Source organism: Phyllobates terribilis, unplaced genomic scaffold (genome assembly GCF_046119375.1).
Source record: "Phyllobates terribilis strain yellow unplaced genomic scaffold, ASM4611937v1 Scaffold_1__5_contigs__length_1240528914, whole genome shotgun sequence".
In the NCBI taxonomy this organism is placed as follows: Eukaryota; Metazoa; Chordata; class Amphibia; order Anura; family Dendrobatidae; genus Phyllobates; species Phyllobates terribilis.
The window spans coordinates 112,755,220-112,776,879 of NW_027362761.1; positions in this window are offsets into that span (position 1 = coordinate 112,755,220).

The following is a 21,660-nucleotide window of genomic DNA, read 5'->3' on the forward strand; positions in this document are numbered from 1 at the left end:
ACATTGCAGGTTTCCTTAGCAGTTTGCAACATATTATAAAACATTCTTCAAGCAGATAAAACATTTCTCATATCAAATATTTTCAATCAAATACAGTGAAATTTATAGCCGAATGTTCTTTTCACTGGTAAAGGTGCAATTTGAGCAACATGAGGGACCCATCCGAAAACCCTCAACGTAGGCCCTGGGCGTGGCTGCAGGGCATAGGTGATCAAGGTGTTGGACCACGTCTTCGGCCACACCAAACGGGTTTTGTTCTGAGGTCAGTCTTGTTGTATAAAACCAATAAGGGACACTTTAAGAAGTGCAACTATATACAAGTACAAGTTTTTAGGGAGATCACCGTACTCCACCTCAATGTCTTTATACCCTTACCGGGTTACTAAATAAACATACAATAAGTAAATGCTGCAGTACCCTTCCGGGTAACTATGTACATCACTCGACTTTAACTGTTCAATAGTGGTGCTCCCTCCTGAGGAACACCTGGTTCTTGCAGGCTGACCCAGCCGGGTCATCAGCCTCTGATTGCAGGGGCATGTCCTTTTCCTCCACTACCCTGTGGACGTTCAGGGCATACCAGCCCCGCTCACCTCTGTGCCTGGTGTAGGTGACTTGGTCACCAGGATACAGATCTCGGTCAGGATGTCCTTGCTGAAGGTGAGACTCCACGTCCCTCCGATTAACAAATAAATCGGACCTGTGACCTGTGGCTCTTTGATGAAGCCCCACCCGGCGTCCAGGTCGAACTTCACGACAGTGCCTTCTGCACGGGGACTAGTTGTGGCCGTCCTTGCTTTGCGGGCCTGGGTCTTCTCCTCTAGATTAAGGGCCTCCATCTTCTCCCAGCGCACCCGCCGGATGTGCCACTCTTTTTCCAGCTGCCGGAGCTCCCTCCGACAGTGCTCCTCCTGTCAGGCAGCTTCCCTTCGGGTCTCCCGGGGAAAACCCATGAGGTCCTCCCCCGGGTTATCCCACAGGAACTGGTCCTCTTCACTCCTGTAGAGGGCTGAGGGCTCAGAAGCGGGTAGCAGTGGGAGGCTCTGGTCTTCCACCTCCGCGGACCAGTCCCAGGCCGCGCGCCCGTACACCCATTCGGGTGTGGGAGCAGGTGGCTTTTGCAGGGGGCCCAGGAGCAGGGCTTCATCAGCAGCGCCCGGGGTAGAAGACTCTGGGCCGAGAAGCAGATCTGTGGCATACGCGCCCGGGTACGGAGGTTCCACAAGGGGGCCCAGGAGCAGGTCAGCGCCATCAGCGCCCGGAACAGGGAGACTCCTCTTACCTGCTCCCGCGGCCGCTCCTGTGCTGCACGCTGCCTCCTGGTTCGGATCAGGCTCCGCCGGGGCTGAGGCGCTGCTGGTGGAACGCAGCACTGGCTGCTGCCTGGTCATCATCTTCCCCAGCATCTCCTCCTTCCAGCTGGCAACAGCAGCCTGCTGGGCCTTCTCCACCCACCGACCTAGTTCTTGCATCTCGGCGTGGAGGAACTCCGCACCCTCCAAGGACAATTTGTAGACCACCTCCTCCAGGGTGAGAGGTGTCTCGCGCTGCTGCAGGCCACAGGCTGGAGTTCCAGGCTCACCCCCCCTCCATCTTGCCTGCCGGGTGCGGTCTGTTTGCACTGCTCGAGACTCCGCCCTGTTTCCAAGGTTTCTTCTCTCCTCTCCCCTTTCTGGGGCGGTTCCATGGCTGCTTGCTGTCGGCCACACCTAGGGGCGGCCCCAACAGCTTGATGGACACATCTACATACATGGTCACTGCTTCTCAGGGCGGGCCCGCTTTTGGCGCCATTCTGGAACCGGCCCCACGATGGGAGGTGGTTTCTTGTTGTCTTTGGTCTCGCACATAATGACGCCCGTTCTTCTGGGGTGGGCGCCACATTCAGTATAGAACACAGTCTCTAGGTGCACATATCCTGTTCGTGACGCCAAAGTTGAAGCGCCCCCTGAGCCGTAGGGTTCTCGGTGCCGGGCCGGTCGTTGCTAGTGGAGATATCACAGTGGAGGTGACCCGGTTCGTGAACCAGGGCGGTCAGTAAAAAGGGGATATTATTTACAGGGGATTTATAGTTCTTATATACAGTTCGTGACGCCACCTGTGGTATGCGGCTAAAGGGAGCCACCACTGCGGAGCAGGTCCTCTGGAGCTGTTGTGAATGCAGCAGAGTTGGTTTAGCTCTCCACAGGTAGAGCTTAGCTCCAGGGCTGTGCTGAGATGTTATGGATGTTGCTGTAGCAGTTGTGGTGCAGTGTAGTGCAGGGGGTGATGGCGCAGCAATAACTTCAAAGAGACAGTGGGGTGCAGTCTTCAGGGTTTACTCACAGTTGTTAAGTTCCTCAGGTTATACTTTCCGGACTACGACCTCCCACGTCGCGCTGCGTTCACCAGGCAGGGGTTCAGCAAACTCCCAGGTGTTTCAAGAGTGCCTGACAGGACCCCATTCTATATACCCTTCTCAGCCGTCTTCCTGCGCTGGCTCTCACCCTTCTTGCCCTGCGCCTCGCCAAACAACGTCCCAAGCCAGTATCCTCGGATCTTTCAAGGCAACCTGGAGTTCCCTGGATCCTATGTGGTTACATTTTTGGCGACTTGAGTGTGGATGTGGCAACTGCACCCTGAAAGTACAGAAGCCTCCGGTTTCCAGTTGAACTTTGTAATTCTCACTAGTTAGGGGCCGGTCCCCTCTGCGGCTTGATCCCTCCACCGCCTGGCAGATTCGGGCGCATGGGTGGCCTCCAGCACTGCCCGAACCCCTGGGATCCCTTCTACGTTCCTGGAGCCTTTCTCCTGCTCCTCTCTCCCTCTTCAGTCCTGGGCCTCTCTGGCTAGGCCCTCCTCCTGAGCAGAGCTCCTACAGAGCTCCTGCTCCCAACTCTTCCTCTCACTGAAGAACCCTTCTAGATTGTTCCACCCTCTTTTTATATCACTTCTTACTGAGCTCCCCTGAACTGCTTCCTCCACCCACACCCACTACATGGTTCCCCCTACTTTGGTTCCCCCCACTCCAGCCAGGGACAGGGCTCAGCAGGGAAGCGACGCATCTTGCCCCTCCTGCTGGTCTGGAGTAGTGTAGTATTGGATGCAGGTGTTAGGGTCCCAGGCAGCACGCTATCCTTACCTGAGAGTGAGATACCACACCTCTGGGTGAGATGCAGTACCTTTTGGCGACTGAACCCGCAGGGGCGCCACACAGAGCCCGAATGGCATGCAGTTGAGCTCGCAGAGGCCCATTGGTGTCGTAAATGTGGCGCCCCTGAGGGTGTGGTCGCCACAGAGGTACTGCATCTCACCCAGAGGTGTGGTATCTCACTCTCAGGTAAGGAAGGAGTATGTCTCAGGACCCTAACACTACATCCACTACACCACATTTCCGGGGGACAGGGCGACAATGCTCCTGCGGGAGAGCACAACTGTCCCTGATCCCTGGCTGGAATGGGGAGAACCACCTAGAGAGGGGGAACTAGGTAGTGGATGGGTGGAGGACATAGATCCTGCGAGCACTGAGTAGGAGGTATAAAAGTAAGGAACCATTTTGGTTCAGAGAGTGGGTTGAGTGAGTAGAGAAAGTGGAAGTGACAGGAGCAGGGACTCTGCATGAGCTCTGCTCTACAGGCAGGCCTAGTTAAGAGGCCTGAGCCTGAAAGGAGTGAAGAAAGGCAAGGGGAGCAGGAAGGCTCCAGGATAGGAACCGAAGGGACCCTAGGGGTACGGGCCATGCAGCTGCCACCCGTACGCCCTCCGCTGCCAGGAGGTAGGGGGGTCAGGCCAGAAGAAGGGAACCAGATCCCTCAACCAGCAGAGACTACAGGGCTCAACTGGGAACCGGAGGCTGCAGCACTTCAAGTACAGCAAGCCGTCCACACCAGCCACCAGGAAGGTAGCCACATAGGGCCAGGGGACGGAACACACGTCGCCCGCCAAGGCCCGAGGACACTGGACAGAGGTGCCGTTAGGTGTGAGGTACAAGGAGAGAGGCCAGAGAGGACTCACTGAAGGGGGGTCCTGCTAAATGCTCCGGAGATACCTGAGGGTCGACCGAGCCCCTTACTGCGTGAGCACAGGACGCCGTGGGCTCTTACACTGGCCCTGTAAGTGGAACTGCTTAACCGTGAGTAAAAGATCTGGGACTGCATCATCTGGACTCTGTGATTCTTCTTACACCGCGACACCCTGCACTATCACCACCATCATCCATACACGCTGCCCTGAAGCTACACTCTTCCTGTGGGGAACTACACTACCTTGCTGCACATATCACCAGCTTCAGTGGACTGCTGCACAGCGGCGGTTACCAATAACCGCAATCCACAGGTGGCGTAGTCGGACTATTTAAACCAGATACACATAGACTACCCTGGTTTGACCGCCCTGGGTCACGGACCGGGTCACCGCCACGGTGACTACAACCCCCAGCATCTACAAGGCCTGGCTCCGGGTATTCCCCACGGCCCAGGGGGCGCGTCATAAACGCGGTCTTCTCTCTGGCCACCTCTGCCACGGGAACCTGCCAATACCCACTGGTGAGATCTAAAGTGGAGAAATAGTTAGCGGATCTCAGTGCAGCTAATGATTCCTCAATTCTGGGTAAGGGGTAGGCGTCCTTATGTGTAATGCGGTTAATCTGCCTGTAATCAACGCACATCCTCATTGTACCATCTTTCTTTCTAACGAGGACTAATGGAGCTGCCCAGGGGCTACAACTATCTCTGATCACCGCAGCCGCCTTCATCTCCTGTAACATTCCCTTGGCACATTGATAGTGAGCTGGGGGTACAGGCCGGTACCTCTCTTTAATGGGCGGATGATCTCCTGTGGGGATATGATGATGAACCCCTTTTACCTGCCCAAAGTCTAGTGGGTGTCTACTAAAGACTCGCTCATATTCTTGGACCACCGGGTACACCCCATGCTTTTGGTGCAAAGGGGTGGAGTCAGTGCCTACTTGTAGCTTCTGACACCAATCCTCCATCTGCCCCTTGGAGCCATTGTCCTCCACCTGTTCGGACAGAGGCAAGGTTTCCACTGCCTTTATTGCGTTGTTACTGACAGTGAACAGCTTAGCAAAGGTCGCATATCGGGGTAAATGGACCTCTTTCTCCCCACAATTCAGAAACCGTTGTCTGGACTCGTGGTGTGGGAACTGAGTGAGCACAGCTACCCACCCCTACAGAAGGATGTCACTTTACTGTGCTTAGAAGAGTGGCAGTGCACTGATGCAGTAAAGAAGCAAAGAATAGTAGAAAGTTTGAAGGGTACTGCTATGGAAGTGGTGCAGGCTGCTTGGCGGAGCAAGCCAGTAGCAACTGATCAAGATTATATGAGTGCTTTAGAAGATGCTTTTGGATCCCCTGAAGATGCTACTGATCTACTCTATAAACTCCGTACCACCTACCAACAGCCAGATGAGAAGATGTCCGACTATCTATACCGACTAGATAAGCTGGTTCATAGAATAGTATCTAAAGGTGGAGTTAGCCCTAAAGAAGTTGATCAGTGCCATCTGGAACAAGTACTCAGAGGAGCTCTCACTCATGATCCAATTGCCCAGCGGATGAGGTCTTGTGATAGAGAGAAGATTCCTTGTTCTTTTCATGAGTTGCTTAAGGAAGTTCGCAAGGAGGAGGTTATTTTGGCCACAAGAGAGAAGACATCCCCTCGGGTGACTACTGTTGCCCTGAAGCCAGCAGCCGACTGCCGAGAGATGGAACTGTTGAAAGTCATTGAGAAACAGGGGGAGCAGATTACGCAATTGTTAAGTGCCCAGGCCAAGACAATACAGCGGCTACAAAGTGCTGCGGAGGTAGCCCAGAAGCAAACCCTGGCTTCAGGAAGCGAGAATGATGACCTCTGTAGAGTAGAGAGTTGGAAACCAGAAGGGTGCTTTGTCTGTGGGATTCCAGGCCATATAGCTCGTCAATGTCTGAAGAGGTGGAGCTCAATGAACTTTTCACATCTTCCCCATCACACTCAGAGGCAGTCGGGAAACGGGAAAGGGGGCCAGTAGAACACCATACTGAGCCCCCATCAGCAACTAAGACCTACTCTACCGCCCCATCCAATAGTGCCTCATCGAAAACACTGCCTGAAGGTTTAGTGGGACCAGCCCCACATGTCCCCGCATATATCAATGGTCAACCTTGTACAGTATTGCTGGATAGCGGGTCTCAAGTGTCCATCATCTTCGAAGGATGGTATAAGAGTTATTTATCCAAAGTGCCTCTGAAACCGGACTCGTGGTGTGGGAACTGAGTGAGCACAGCTACCCATCCCTACAGAGGGTACGTGTCCGTGACACTACGATTCCCAAAGACTGTTGTTAGAATGGATAAGGAGATGCCCATCATAGCACTAATCTGCCCGGAGGCAGAGGCAGATGAGAGACCAACACCTGTCATAGTGGGAACAAATGCCAACATCTTCCGTACGTTAGCTCAGTGGTGTCGGGAAGTTGGGGGAGAAAATTACTTGCAGACCCTATCCATCCACCCAGTCTGTCTGGAAGCCTATGTGAGAACGGAGGAGGAGAAGAGGGAACTACAGCCTGAAAGCTTTGACCCTTGTTTTGAAGGAAGTGAGCTGAAAGGAGAAGAGAGGGGGCTGGTCATCGACGGCATGATGATGCGGGGGGCAGCTTTCTCTTTTCGCGAATGGGACATGGGCCTCGCCCAAGGAGTAGAGCATCGCATTCGGTTGAAGGATCAAAAGCCTTTCCGAGAGAGATCCCGAAGATTGGCCCCGGCGGATATCGAAGATGTCAGGCAGCATCTACGCGGTATGTTAGACACAGGAGTCATCATAGAGTCTAGTAGCCCCTATTAGCCCCTATGCTTCCCCCATAGTGATAGCTTGAAAAAAAAATGGAGCTATTTGGATGTGTGTGGATTATCATACCTTGAACAAACGTACGGTCCCTGACCAGTACACTGTATCCTGAATCGATGAAGCTTTGGATTGCCTGCAAGGGAGCCAATGGTTTTCTATGTTAGATCTCCGGAGTGGCTACTATCAGATACCCATGTCAAAAGAAGATCAAGAGAAGACCGCTTTTATCTGCCCCACTGGGTTCTTCGAGTTTCAGAGACTGCCTCAAGGACTGACAGGTGCTCCGGATACTTTTCAAAGATGTATGGACAAAGTAGTGGGGGATATGCACTTACATGAGGTCCTGGTTTATCTAGATGATCTTATTGTTTTCGGGAAGACTCTGGAAGAACACAAGCAGCGGTTTTTCAAGGTGCTGGATCGGTTGAAGGAGGCTGGGTTGAAGTTGTCCCTTGACAAGTGCTGGATCTGCCAGACGACTGTGAAATATGTGGGGCACATAGTCAGCAGAGAAGAAATTTCCACCGACCCCGCCAAAGTGGAGGCTGTGGTAAACTGGCCTAAGCCCACCAAACTGAGGGAGCTTAGGTCCTTTTTAGGATTTTGTGGATATTACCGAAGATTTGTACCCCAGTACTCTCGGATTGCGAAGCCGTTAACTGCCCTTACCCAGGGGTATCCCCCTTCTGGGAGGACAGCCCACTCCTCAAGGTCAGGAAAGAGGGTCTACTTCCGAGTTAATGAACTTTTTGGGAAAAGATGGACACCTGTATGAGATGAGGCATTCGAGAAGCTGAAGTCATGTTTGACCCAAATTCCAGTGTTGGCCTATGCAGACCCCAGTAAACCATATGTGTTACATGTAGATGCTTCTCTCGACGGACTAGAAGGGATTCTCTATCAGGACCATGATGACTGTCTGCGTCCCGTTTACTACATTAGTCGAGGATTGACTCCCAGTGAACGCAACTACCCAGCTCACAAACTGGAGTTTCTGGCTTTGAAATGGGCTGTAGTGGACACGCTGCATGACTACCTCTATGGGGTACACTTCGTGGTTCATACTGACAACAATCCATTAACCTACGTGAGAATCACAGCAACACTGGATGCCACGGGGTACCGGTGGCTTGCCGCACTCTCTTTGTACGATTTCAGCTTAAAATATCGACCAGGGATCAGTAACATTGATGCAGACACACTCTCTCGCCTGCCTAGAGAACCCTTAAATGAGGAAGAAGAAGGAGGATGGATAGAGGTCCCTGCTCCTGAGGTGAAGACTCTGTGCCATAGACATCAAACTAATGCCCTCCCTATGCAGTGCTGTGCTAAATTCTTAGGAGTATCCAGTGAAGCGCTCCCGTTGTTGTACTGCCAAATGACAAATGTAACCCCAGCCTCTCTCCCTCAACTGACTCATAATCAAGTCAGAAAGGCTAAGCAGGAGGATCGGTCGGTGGGGGTAGTCCGATGGTGGGTTAAGAGGGGCTGGAGGCCCGAAAAGAATGCATTAAGAACAGAGGAGTCTGTCCTGCTGACTCGGCAGCTAGAGTCTCTAGTAGTAAGAAATGGACTACTATACCGGGAGGCAAAGCGCCAGAAGGGAGGAGTCCGCAGACAGCTGGCGCTACCCACCCGATTTCGGAGGATAGTCATGAAGTCCCTGCATGATGATCATGGATATCTTGGAATCGAAAAGACCACAAGTCTTGTGGCCGACCGATTTTACTGGCCTCGAATGGAAGCGGATATTGAAGAATACTGCAAATCATGCTCCCGGTGTGTGTTGAGAAAAACCTTGCCTTTGAGAACAGCCCCCCTTGTGAACATTACCAGTGATGGCCCACTTGAGCTAGTGTGCATTGATTTCCTCTCCATCGAGCCTGATGAAAGCAATGTCAGTAATGTGTTAGTGGTCACTGACCATTTCACCCGATATGCCCAAGCCTACTCCACTAAAGATCAAAGGGCAATTACTGTGCCAAAAACACTATGGGAGAAGTGCTTCGTACATGACGGGCTGCCAGCCCGCATCCATACCGATCAAGGAAGAGATTTCGAAAGTAGACTAATCAAGGAGCTATGCGCCATCTGTGGGATCAAGAAATCCAGAACCACACCATATCACCCCCAAGGGGACCCTCAACCTGAGAGGTTCAACCGTACCCTTCTGAACATGTTAGGCACTTTGGATCCCAGGAAGAAGGGACACTGGAGCAGGCATGTGAGTCAGCTGGATCATGCCTACAATTGCACCACAAATGAGTCAACTGGATACTCGCCTTATTTCCTCATGTTTGGAAGAAAAGCCCGGTTACCAGTGGATATTAGTTTTGGGACATCCTTTGACAGTTCTAATGGGAAGACCTACTTAAAATAGGTGTCCCAGCTATAAGAAGATTTGAAAAAAGCTTACAGATTGGCAGAGCAGGCCTCTGGTTGTTCAGGGAAGCGCAATAAGACTCGCTATGACTGTAGAGTTTGAGAACAAGTTTTACTGCCTGGAGATAGAGTCCTTATCCAACTTCTGGGCCTTCCTGGGAAGCACAAGCTTGCTGATCGGTGGTGTCCTGACCCTTATGTGGTGATGGAGAAGCTGCCCGGTGTCCCGGCCTACAGAGCGAAGCCCGAGAAAGGGGGCGGAGCTGTCAAAACCTATCATCAGCACCATCTGTTGCCTGTGGGAAAAAACATCCCCTTACCACCATTGCCAACCCAAGGAGGTCATACAACCCTTCCGTGCAATAGGAGAAGTTGTAGGTGTAAACAACCACCTCAGCCTGGGGTTGCCTCAGGAGGAAGTGACAGCGAGTCTGGGGATGAATGGGGACCCGACGGTCAATGGAGCTACAGATGGACCTAGGACCCATGCCCCAAAGGCGGGGACCCTGTAAACCAGACTCCTGAAGTGGAAACCCAAAAAAAGGACATTTGTCAGGAGGCGAGTGCGCTCTGCCCACAATTGGGGGAAAGTTCAGAAGAGGGACAGTTATTGAATGAAGAGATCCATCTGGAGGAGACCATTCTTGAGAGACAAGAGTCGGGGGCTGAGGAGGGGGCCCCCTCGGTACACACTCGTCCCAAACGGGACACTAGGCCACCCATGATGCTGACCTATGATAGAATGGGACATACCACTGAGGTTCCCAGGCTGATACACCCTAATTCAAATTCTGTTTGGCCTTATTTCCCGGTATCTCCCATGTGTCCAGGTGGTGGTTTGTGTGCATGTAAATTTGGTGTTAGTCAGGATGCCTAAACCCCCATTCATGTTTCAGGTGGTGAGTTCTCATGTCTTGATGGGACACTTTCAATGACTCACCAGGGGGAGAATGTAACACCTGCACAGGGAACTGTCAGGGAAGCTACTGGTATACTGGAACTTACAGACACCAAGAAGAGCTTTGCAGCTGCTGTTAAACAGGGACCTACAGACATTAACCATTTTTCCCCCGAGCTGCAGTGGACTACAATTCCCAGGGACCCTTGTTTCAGTCAGATGACACAGCCTGGAAGGATAGAAGGAGAGAGGGAGTGGATTGGATGAGGAGGGACTTGGGGGAGGGAGCTGTGCAGGAAGTAAAAGTAAGAGTTCAGAGGAAAAAGAGCGTGGCAGCTTGTTGTGAGAGACGGAGCGTTGTGGATTTGCATTCCTCTACGCTGCAGAGTGTGGCTGCCCCCTCTGAGATACCCGCGCTGCTGGAGAGAGCGCGGTCTTGTCACCCTCTGAAGCAAGTTACATCAAGGACTCGGAGAGTTCTACCGGCACTCCAACCGTATAAAGGCCTGAATCCTGCCGCCCCCAGCTGGTGTCCAGAGAACCATCCGACCGTTTGAGACACACAGTGAGTGCCCTTCTGAGACTTGTGGTTCTACCAGCGCTATTTACAGTGAGTACACTACAACCCAGATTATTTACATTAATATTGATCTAAGTGCACCAACTGTTCTAATTTGCACGCCAACATCCGCGGCAACTGGGCCCCAACATTTGGACTGAGTTCAAACAGAAAAAGGAAAACCTGCTACGTTATCTTTGCAGGGTCGGAGTAGAAGTAGATTGTGATGTGTATATGACTTTTATAGAGCACCGTTACTTGTATTGTATGTTATTCCTTTACACCCACCTCAATTCTGCTGCATAGCAATAAACCTGTTAAACGGTTTTACTCCTGTTCCCTGTGAGTGTGTACTGAGCTGTGGCAGGGGCTTCCCGAATCAGCCCCTGGCAGAAGATAACAGTCCTTCTGCAGTCCCAGAGAGAGAGCTCCAATCAAGATTCGGGTGGAGGCATTGCGCCCTAGAGAGGTGAGACCCCCCATAACACCTAGTGTACTGTGGTAGCCCTAAAGGGGCGTTACATAAGTAAAATTCAGGACTTGGCAATATCTGGAGGAAGATACAGTATGATCACATAATATTATTTGAATACCGGTGCCAAGTCCTGCAGTCTTAGAACATAGAAAGTCTGTTATTGTGCAAGTGTGGTGACATGGTTGATGAAATAATAGCAGTGATGTTTGGAAACATAGCTAGGGCAGGCTGAATTCTAGTGCAGCTGAACTAATCACAGTCAGCTAATATCCACACTGCTGTACATGTGATATCCTATGCGTAATGAAATATCAAAGTACGGTAGTATGTGTCACGCTTCGATGAAAGAAGTGTAATAGGCAATGAAATTCGTTGAATTACACCATTGGTTACAGAAGATTTCTGTAATTTCCAATAGACAGATCTCATTGATCGAGGGTTGAATTCTCATTAGTCGGGAGTTGAATGCCTGTGTTAGGTATTATCCATAGATCTAATGGGATTGTCTAGTTTTAAAAAAATAGGGACAATGGTGCCCATGCGTTAAAATAACAAGGTAAGCATTGCTTACCTAGTGAAGCTGCAACCGCTCCAGCACTGCCACTCTGTTGATCCCTATTTGCCTATCCTTCTTTACAGGGTGGCAGCGGTGACATGATGTTTACAACATGCAGCCAAGCATCAGGCTCAAAAGCAAACCAGAGGTAGATGGCAGAAGGCTTGTAAGTGTAGTGATTATCTGCAGGTAGAGATGAGCGAATTTATTGGAATGGAATTCAATTCTCAAATTATACAAAATGCCTATTCTCCATAATGAGTTAGTTTTCCAATTCGATCCTCGCAAATTCAGCAAATTGGTGGTTAGCTGCAGTCTGCTGAATCATACAGTGCCAAGAAACCAGTTAAAAAATAAATAATAATATTCACCTGTTCCACCACCTCTGTTGCCCGCCACCGTCAATCCAGGTTGTGGCTTCTAGCTTTACTAGGTCTCTGACATCACTCCGCTCCATGCCGTTGTGGTGCATGTTGTGATGTCACGATATGCGCTGTCAGTGTGATGGCAAATGGTGTACAGTGATGTCAGAGACCTACTTAAGCCGGAAGGCATGGCCTGGATTGAAAAGACAGATGAGGATGCGCACGATGAAGGAAGGAGAAATGAAGAGACATTAAGCATTGGACCGGTGGACCAAGGTGGCAGTAGGACAGGTGAGGGATGAGGTGAGCTTCTTTCACATATCTTACATTTACTATGTCCTGGGATCCGGAGAGACTCCAGGGAATAGCAAGGAAAATTTAGGTTGCCTCAAATAACTTCACTGTGAATCCACTTTCCCTGTAAAATTCGCACGATTTGAATCTGAGCAGATCCACCCATCTCAAGGTGCAGGGGTCCATGTTGTAGGCTGAGGCTCCTACAAGGAGCAATGGAAAGGTGGTAGATTAATAGGGGGGTAAGGGGAAAAGTGGTGTGAATAAAAATTTACTTTTATTTCAATTCATAAAATTTTTTATTTGATATAAGAATAAGTGACATACACCCAAATTATGAGTGTATATTGGGACACTGCTGTATATAAATGGTTAATGAGTTTTAAACAGCTGTGGCCCACTAGAGTCCCGTGTTACGCTCACTCCCGGACAGACTGGCGTGAGTGTGGTTAGTGGTTCCACTGGGCCACGAACTGAGGAGTGCCTGGAGGGGCGTGACTAGGGGCCTCGCCAGATCTGACCACGAACACACGGCGGCTTAATCGACTCCGTGGTCCGAGGAGGGATGTGGGAGGTGGCCCAGGTGCTACTCCAGGTCAAACCCTGGTCATAGCTATTGACCCACACCGGGGAATGCAGGAACAGGCAGGTTAGGCTGGTATGCAGACAGGTGGGTACTGGCAGGCACGGCTGGTATGCAGACAGGTGGGTACTGGCAGGCACGGCTGGTATGCAGACAGGTGGGTACTGGCAGGCACAGCTGGTATGCAGACAGGCGGGTACTGGCAGGCACGGCTGGTATGCAGACAGGCGGGTACTGGCAGGTAGGAAAGCAGGTTGGATAGGGACCAGTACAGACTGCGATACAGGAACAGAGCCGCAGGTGCGGTGGACAAGCAGAGCAGAGCCGCAGGCGCGGAGGACAAGCAGAGCAGAGCAGAACCACAGGCGTGGAGGACAAGCAGAGCAGAGCAGAACCGCAGGCGCGGAGGACCAGCAGAGCAGAGCAGAACCGCAGGCGCGGAGGACAAGCAGAGCAGAACCGCAGGCGCGGAGGACAAGCAGAGCAGAGCAGAACTGCAGGCATGGAGGACGAGCAGAGCAGAGCAGAACTGCAGGCGCGGAGGACAAGCAGAGCAAAGCAGAACCGCAGGCGCGGAGGACGAGCAGAGCAGAGCAGAACCGCAGGCGCAGAGGACAAGCAGAGCAGAACCGCAGGTGCAGGCAGACAGTACAGGGCTCTGTTCACATGGAACAGACTGGGAAACACAGGAAGATAGCTAGAGCACAGGAGGTAGATACGGAGGCAGGGAAACGGCATAAGCAGAACCAGATACACACAAGGTACTTGCAATGAAGTAGCGAGTGGACACAAAACTCACAAACAGAAGTACAGAGACAACGAGTTGGAGTTAGGTGCAGGTTCAGACACTGCAGGAAAAGGAAAGGATCGGACATAGAGAAAAACAGGTAACGGGCTAGGACACAGTTCAGACAGGAACTGAACCAGGAACAAGATACAGGAACGAGCCTGGTACTCAGCCACCAGGGTGGCGAAAACAGACTAGAAGTCACAGATACAGGTAACGGGCATGGGTACTCAGCACCCAGGGTGGCAGAAACAGACTAGAAGTCACAGATACAGGTAACGGGCCTGGGTACTCAGCCCCCAGAGTGGCGGAAACAGAAAAGATACAGGACAGGACCTGGCAACTCAGTTGCAAGGAACACACTGAAAGAAAGCGTTGCTCAGGCACCTCCTACTGGGTGGAGGGGGTTTAAGTATCCAGTGACTCACAGCAACAGGCTGGGGACGCATTAGGACTGCGCACACTGTAACATTAAGAATCAGGAAGTAACAGGGCCGCCGCCCTAAGCAATCAGACAAGAGACATGCACACAGCAAGTAATGGAGCAAAGTGTGCAGCCTGGACTGATAGGTAAGTTCGCGGTCTTGCATGGTGGGAGATGGTAAGCCATGCCAGCACGCTGCCAAGGATTAGTGTTGAGCCACCCCCGTAGTGTTCGAGTTCGGTTCGGTTCATCGAACACCCGTGTGTTCGCCGAACTGTTCGTCGAACTGTTCGTCGAACACCTTCGAACACCGTTAAAACCAATGGCAGGCAAACAAAAACACATAGAAACACATAGAAAACACCTTCAAAGGTGTCCAAAAGCTGACAAACTGCTCAGAAGACACAACTAACACATGGAAAAGTGACAAGTACATATAGTCATGCGAAAAGAAAAGAGGTGGAGGAGTAAAAGGAGGGGGAGACACAGATATAGGCATGTCATGCCCTTCTAAAATCCAAAAAGTGAGAAGCCGACACGTTCAGTCCGCTCCTGCCCGTGCCACCTCCGTGTCGCCGGGTTTGTGCCAGAGCCGCGGTGAACCCTGACGGCCAGCCCCCCTCTCCCAATACTGGTGCCTGTCCGCTGGTGGGTCGAGCGAGCCCCCCTGTGGTGGAGGCAGCTCTAAGCTTTTTAATTTAAATTGTCTCTCTAATTTGAATAAATACACTTTAAATCCATTTACAAGGATCTATTGGAGGGCAAGTCTCATGCCAGCAGCCGCGTAATTCCAGCTCCAGTAGCGTCCACTAAAGCTGCTGCAGTTAAAAAGCTTTTGTAAGGATCGAGCTCGGCTGTCCACCGCAAGGCATCCTACTGCCAGTCCGAGCCCCTATGCCTTGGGGTGCCTCCTGATGCTCTTCACTGAGTATCCCGTGGTCCCGAAGCATTTCCTTTGAAAAAATGAAGTGTCCAAACTACAGGTGGTGTAGCTTGCTTAACAGCCGGGATAATCCGCTGACTAGCAGACACTGCTACTAGGCACAAAGTATTTCCTAGGCTAGATGCAGTTAAAAATTTGTAATTAGATACTCTCGTTGGATGCTGAGAAAGCATTCCATAGAGTCTCCTGGCACGCCATATATGATTCTCTTAAAAAGCTTGGGGTAGGGGTCTAGGGGACCCTTTTATAGCCAAAATCACGGCCCTGTATCGCAATACGTCACCTAGGCTGAAGATAAATGGAACTGTAGCACCCTGAGGGCTCGGTTGCTACAGAGGTATTGCACCTCACCCAGAGGTGTGATATCTCACTCTCAGGTAAGGATGTAGTGTGGATCAGGACCCGACACCTGCATGCATTACACCACATTGCCGTGGGGCAGGGCGACCAATATGCCCCTGAGATGGGCACGACAGTCCCTGTCCCTGGCTGGAGTGGGGGGAGGGAACACTGAGGAAGGGGAACCCTGTAGTGCAGGAGCAGGGAGGAAGCAGTTCCTGGGTGCATTGAGAAGGGAGTATAAAAGGTGGGCACCATCTTAGTTCAGTGCAGAGAAGTCTGAGCAGAAGTGGCAGGGAGCAGGGGCTCTGCATGAGCTCTGCTCCGGAGGCGGGCCTAGTAACAGAGGCCCAGGCCTGGAAGAGGGAGAAGAAAGGAAGAGGAGCGGAGAAGGCTCCAGGAACGAGGAACGAAGGGATCTCAGGGGTGCGGACGGGCGAGTCGCCACCGCACGCCCGAATCCACCTGCGTGGAGGGGTCAGGCCAAAGGGGGAGACCGGTCCCCGAAACTAGTGGAGGCAGGAAACGACCCTCAGCTAGAAACAGGAGGCTGTGACATTTTATGTGGCGCAGCCCCTCGCTACACCCGCTAGGAAGGCACCACATAGGGTCAGGGAAACTGGCGCCAAGTTTACCAAGAGGAGGCCCGAGGCAACCGGACAGAAGGGTTGGTAAGAAAGGCCAGACAAAGGACACACAAAGGGGGTCCTGTGAAGCACTCCAAAGTTATCTGGGAGTTGTCTGAGCCCCTCACCTGGTGAGCACAGTACGACGTGGGCAGCCGTTACCTGCAGACGTGGTCTGGATAATAAGAACTGTGAGTAAAGGCCCTGGACTGCATCACTGACTCCGTGTCATTACTGCTGCTGCCCTGCACCATCACCCCCATCCTCCGCATACACTGCCCTGAGGCTATACTCCTCCCGTGGGGAGTTATGCTACGCTCTGCTGCACCCACAACACCAGCCTCAGCGGTCTGCCCTGGAGCGGCGGTTCACTCTGACCGCAATCCACGGGTGGCGTAGTCGGACATTTAAACATCAAAACCACATAAATAGTTCCGCCACTGGTTTGACCGCCCTGAGCCACGGAACCGGGTTGCCGCCACGGAGACTACAACCACCAGCATCCACCAAAAAGGGTCCGGCTCCGGGTGTCCCAAGGCCCAGGGGGCGCGTCAGAACATTTTCATCACCTTTCACAATCACCAATGGGACAAGGCAGGGATGTTCTCTGTCCCCTCTCTTATACATCCTAGTGACGGAGCACCTGCTCTCATCAATTCGCCATAACCCCAATATTAGGTGGATTGAGGTGGGAGGCACCGAGTACAAGTGCTCTCTATTTGCTGATGATGTCCTAGTATATATCACTCAATCACATATATCCATCCATGCTGTTATGGCTGAAATAGATCACTTTGTTACATGGTCAAATTTTAAAATCAATGCAGCGAAGTCTGAGGCCCTCGATGTCTCCCTCCCCAAATCCATATAGGATTCCATCCAGTCCAACTTTCCCTTTGCCTGGCCCTCACAGGGTATCAAATACTTAGGAATTCCTATTCATAGAGACCTCTCCCATCTATGTTATCTTAATTTTGGGCCCTTTATTGAACAACTCCATACAGACCACGGTTGGCAAGTTAGAACTGTAAGATTCACTACGTGAACCACTGGTGTTTTGTGGAAAAGCACATGTACACTGTGTTCCAAATTATTATGCAAAAAGTGTTTAGGAGTGATAAGGGAAGAATTTGTTTGTTTGTCAGTTAAACTCATTGATGGTGATGTGTGTCAGGGCTCTTTATATCACTGTAAGCAATTGCAGACACCTGTGCTAATTAGTTTGGCAGGTGTGTCCAATGAAAGGCAAGACTACTTAAGAAGGCTGTCTCACATTATTAAGCAGCCTACATTTTCTGCCAAAATGGGAAAGAAAAAGGATGTGTCGGCTGCTGAGAAGCAACAAATTGTGGAGTGTTTAGGTCAAGGCATGACTACAATCAACATTGTGCGATGATCAGGATGAAGTGTCTTGGCAATCAAGAAGTATGTAGCTGATTCACAGTACACACGTGTGCGTGCTGATAAGGGCAAATTGAGGACTCTTTCCTACAGGCAATTACGTCAGGTTGAAAGAGCAGCGGCAAAAAAGCCTTGTCATAGCAGCAGACAAGTTTTTGAAGCTGCTTGTGCCTCCAACGTCCCCCGAACAACAAGATGCAGGGTCCTTCAGAGGTTTGCAGCTGTGCATACGCCATCCTGTCGACCTCCTCTATCCACTTCACACAAGCAGAAACGGCTCCAGTGGGCCAAACATTACATGAAGACTGATTTCAAAACTGTTTTGTTCACGGATGAGTGCCGTGCAGCGCTCGATGGTCCAGATGGATGGAGTGGAGGATGGCTGGTTGATGGACACCCCACGCAAACACGGCTACAGCGCCAACAAGGAGGAGGTGGAGTAATGTTTTGGGCTGGAATCATGGGGAGAGAGATTGTCGGCCCCTTTAGGATCCCTGAAGGCGCTAAAGATGAACTCCATAATGTATGTGGATTTTCTCAAACAGCACTTCCTGCCATGGTTCAAGAAGAAGAACCGTGTATTTCACAGCAAGATCATTTTTCTGCATGATAATGCACCATCTCATGCTGCACATAAAACATCTGCATCTCTGGCTGATATGGGCATAAAAGGGGACAAACTTATGGTGTGACCCCCATGCTCCCCTGACCTCTACCCCATTCAGAACCTTTGGAGCATCATTAAAAGGAGTGTCTATGATGGCGGGAGGCAGTTCACATCTAAGCAACAGCTCTGGGAGGGTATTCTGTCCTCATGCAAAACAATTGAAACAGAAACCATCCAAAACCTGACAAATTCAATGGACGAGAGAGTTCAGAAGCTCCTTTCGAACAAGGGGTCCTATGTGAAAATGTAACATCACCTAGAATAAAGTTTTGAGTTGAAAACTGTTTGATTTCAGTTTCTAACAACCTGCTAATGCTTATAATTTCAAAAACCATTTTTTTGGTCTTTATTAAAATGAAAAGGTTGATCGAAAAGTTTGGGGGATCTAAGAGTGTGGCAACCCAGTAGTCATGATTACTTCGAATTCTGACAATATGAGGGTCATGCTGCAGGTAGTGCAGCAAGAAGGCACTTATGTGTCTTGCGCATCTCAGAGCCCCAAAATTATTTTCCGGGCTAGATGCAGCTAAAAATTATTATTAATTTTAAATCTGGTGAAGCTTTAGTATAGATGGCCTAATAGGATCAGTGCTGCACACTGCTACAAAGCCCAAATTATTTTCCAGTCAAGATACAGATAAACATGATTAGTAATTTTAAATCTGGTGGAGCTTATTATAGATGGCCTAATAGAATCAGTGCTGCACACTGCTACAAAGCCCAAATTATTTTCCAGCCAAGATACAGATAAACATGATTAGTAATTTGAAAGCTTAAAACGGTTGGTAGGGTGATTTTAACCAATCATCAAGCTTTTACTCTCCCCAGGATGACACAGGGGTAGAAAAGTCGTTTCGGATCCATGATTTGTTCATCTTTATGAACGTGAGTCTGTCTACATTATCAGTGGAGAGCCGCGTGCGCTTATCTGTCAGCACACCACCAGCAGCGCTGAACACACGTTCAGACAGAACGCTGGCTGCGGGGCATGACAAGATCTCCAAGGCGTAAGTGGCTAGCTCCGGCCATTTATCCAGATTGGAAGCCCAAAAAGAGCAAGGGTCCAGTGACACAGTCGTGGCTTCAATGTTTACTTGGAGATACTCCTGTACCATCGTCTCTAGGCGTTGACTATGTGTCAGACTTCTTGTCTCCTGTGGCCTTGCAAAGGATGGGCTAAAAAAGTGGTGAAATGATTCCGCAAAATTGATGTTACCAGCAGATACTGTGGTTCTGTTACGGTTTGAGTGCTGAACACTTGACGGTCCCACGGTTGGCAAGTTGGAACTGTGAGATTCACTACGTGCACCACTGGTATTTTGTGGAAAAGCACATGTAAGATTCTGCAACAGTCTCTGCTGATACTCCTGCATGCGTGCATCCCTTTCTATGGCAGGAATAATTTCTGCAAATTTACTTTTGTACCGGGGATCTAACAGTGTGGCAACCCAGTAGTCAGGATTATTTCTAATTCTCACAATTCGAGGGTCATGTTGCAGGTAGTGCAGCAAGAAGGCACTCATGTGTGTTGCGCATCCAGGAGCACCAAGTCCCTGTTGTGTTGGTGGCGAGGTAACAATCATGCTTCCTTCCTCTGTCCTCTCCCCCCAACCTCGCACAACAGAAATGTGATCAAGGTCTCCCTCATCTGATGAGTCTTCCATCAATTCGTCCTCCACTTCTTCCTGGGCTCCTGCACCTTCCTCACTAGTTTGGCTGCTACCATGCGCCCTGGTAAAACCATCTCCCCCACCCTCACATGCCTGCCGCCTTGGTGCTGCCGACCGTCTGGACCTTGCAGATGTTAGCCCTTCCGCATACAACTCCTCCTCCTCTACTTCCTCCACCTCCTCTTGTGCCACCACCTGACTCCGAATTCTGTTTAACATGTGCTCCAGCATGTAAATCACCGGAATAGTCATGCTGATAATGGCATCGTCAGCACTAAACATCTTCGTCGCCATTTCAAAACTGTGCAGAAGGGTGCATAGGTCCCTGATCTGAGACCACTCCTCCAGCGTGATTTGCCCCACCTCTGGATCTCGTTGGCCCAGGCTATACGTCAGAACGTATTGCACCAGGGCTTGTCGGTGCTGCCACAGTCGCTGCAACATGTGCAGAGTTGAATTCCACCGGGTAGGCACATCGCATTTTAGCCGGTGAAGTGGCAGGCCCAACGACTTCTGTAGAGATGTAAGTCGCTGAGCTGCGGGATGCGAACGGCGAAAGTGAGCACACAGCGACCGTGCCCTCTGCAGAAGGCCATCTAGTCTGGGATAGTGGGCTAAAAATTGCTGGACAACCAGCTTCAACACGTGAGCCATACAAGGCACGTGTGTGACATTGCCCCGGCGAAGGGCCGCACCCAGGTTTGCAGCATTGTCGCACACGGCCTTCCCTGGTTTCAGGTCCAGTGGAGACAACCATTCATGAAATTGGCTCTCCAGAGCTGACCACAACTCCTCAGCTGTGTGACTCACATTTCCCAGACATTTCAATGTAAAAACCGCCTGATGACGTTGAGCCCTACTGCCAGCATAGTAAGGAGGTGTGCAGGATCCCTTCTGCGCAGTTAGAAAGCTTGTGGCATGACCAGACAGGCTTTGGGTGCAGGTGGAAGACCGAGAGGAGGTTGAGGAGGCAGAAGCAGTGGAGGAACTTTGACATAAAGAGGATTGACGCACAACTCGTGGGGACGGCAAGACTTGGACAGCAGCCCCTTGTCCTGCTGTCACCATAGTTACCCAGTGCCCAGTCAGCGACATGTAACGCCCCTGTCCATGCCTACTCGTCCAAGTGTCTGTGGTGAAATGCACCCTGTCACACACAGAGTTTCTCAAAGAAGCAGTGATGTTGTGTGCGACATGCTGGTGGAGCGCAGGCACACCTTTCTTTGAGAAGTAGTGCCGACTGGGCATCTGGTACTGGGGCACTGCGACGGACATAAGGTCTCGAAAATCCTCTGTGTCCACCAGACGGAAAGGCAGCATTTCTGTAGCCAAGAACTTGCAGATGGTGAAATTCAACCTCTTAGCTTTCTCATGGCTAGGAGGAAATGGTCTTTTACTTGTCCACATCTGAGGGACCGAGGGCTGGCTATTGTGCTTAGACGGGGTTGATAAGGGTGTCCCCGGCAAACTGCCGGTCTGTGAGGAAGATGCAGGCGGACATGTTAGGTTGCCTTGATCCAAAGGTGGTGCTATCGATGTCGGACAGCGCTCAACACCAGCTGGTGTTACCACCTCCAAAGAAAATGATGACCTGCCAATCACGCTGGCTGTTGCGGGTAAAGAGGTGGCAGGTCTGCGCCCCAAAACAGGTGTGACTGCTGTCCCCCCAGTCACAGAGGATGAAGAGGCCACGGATGCACAAGATATGGCAGATGGTGGTTGGCCCAGCCGGCTAGGCCGCATTGTAGCACACTGAGCTTCCCACTGCAACTTATGCTTCATGTCCATGTGCCGATTCATGCATGAAGTACTCAAACTATGTATTTTTTGGCCTCTACTTAGCTTTTGCTGACAAATGTTACAGATAAC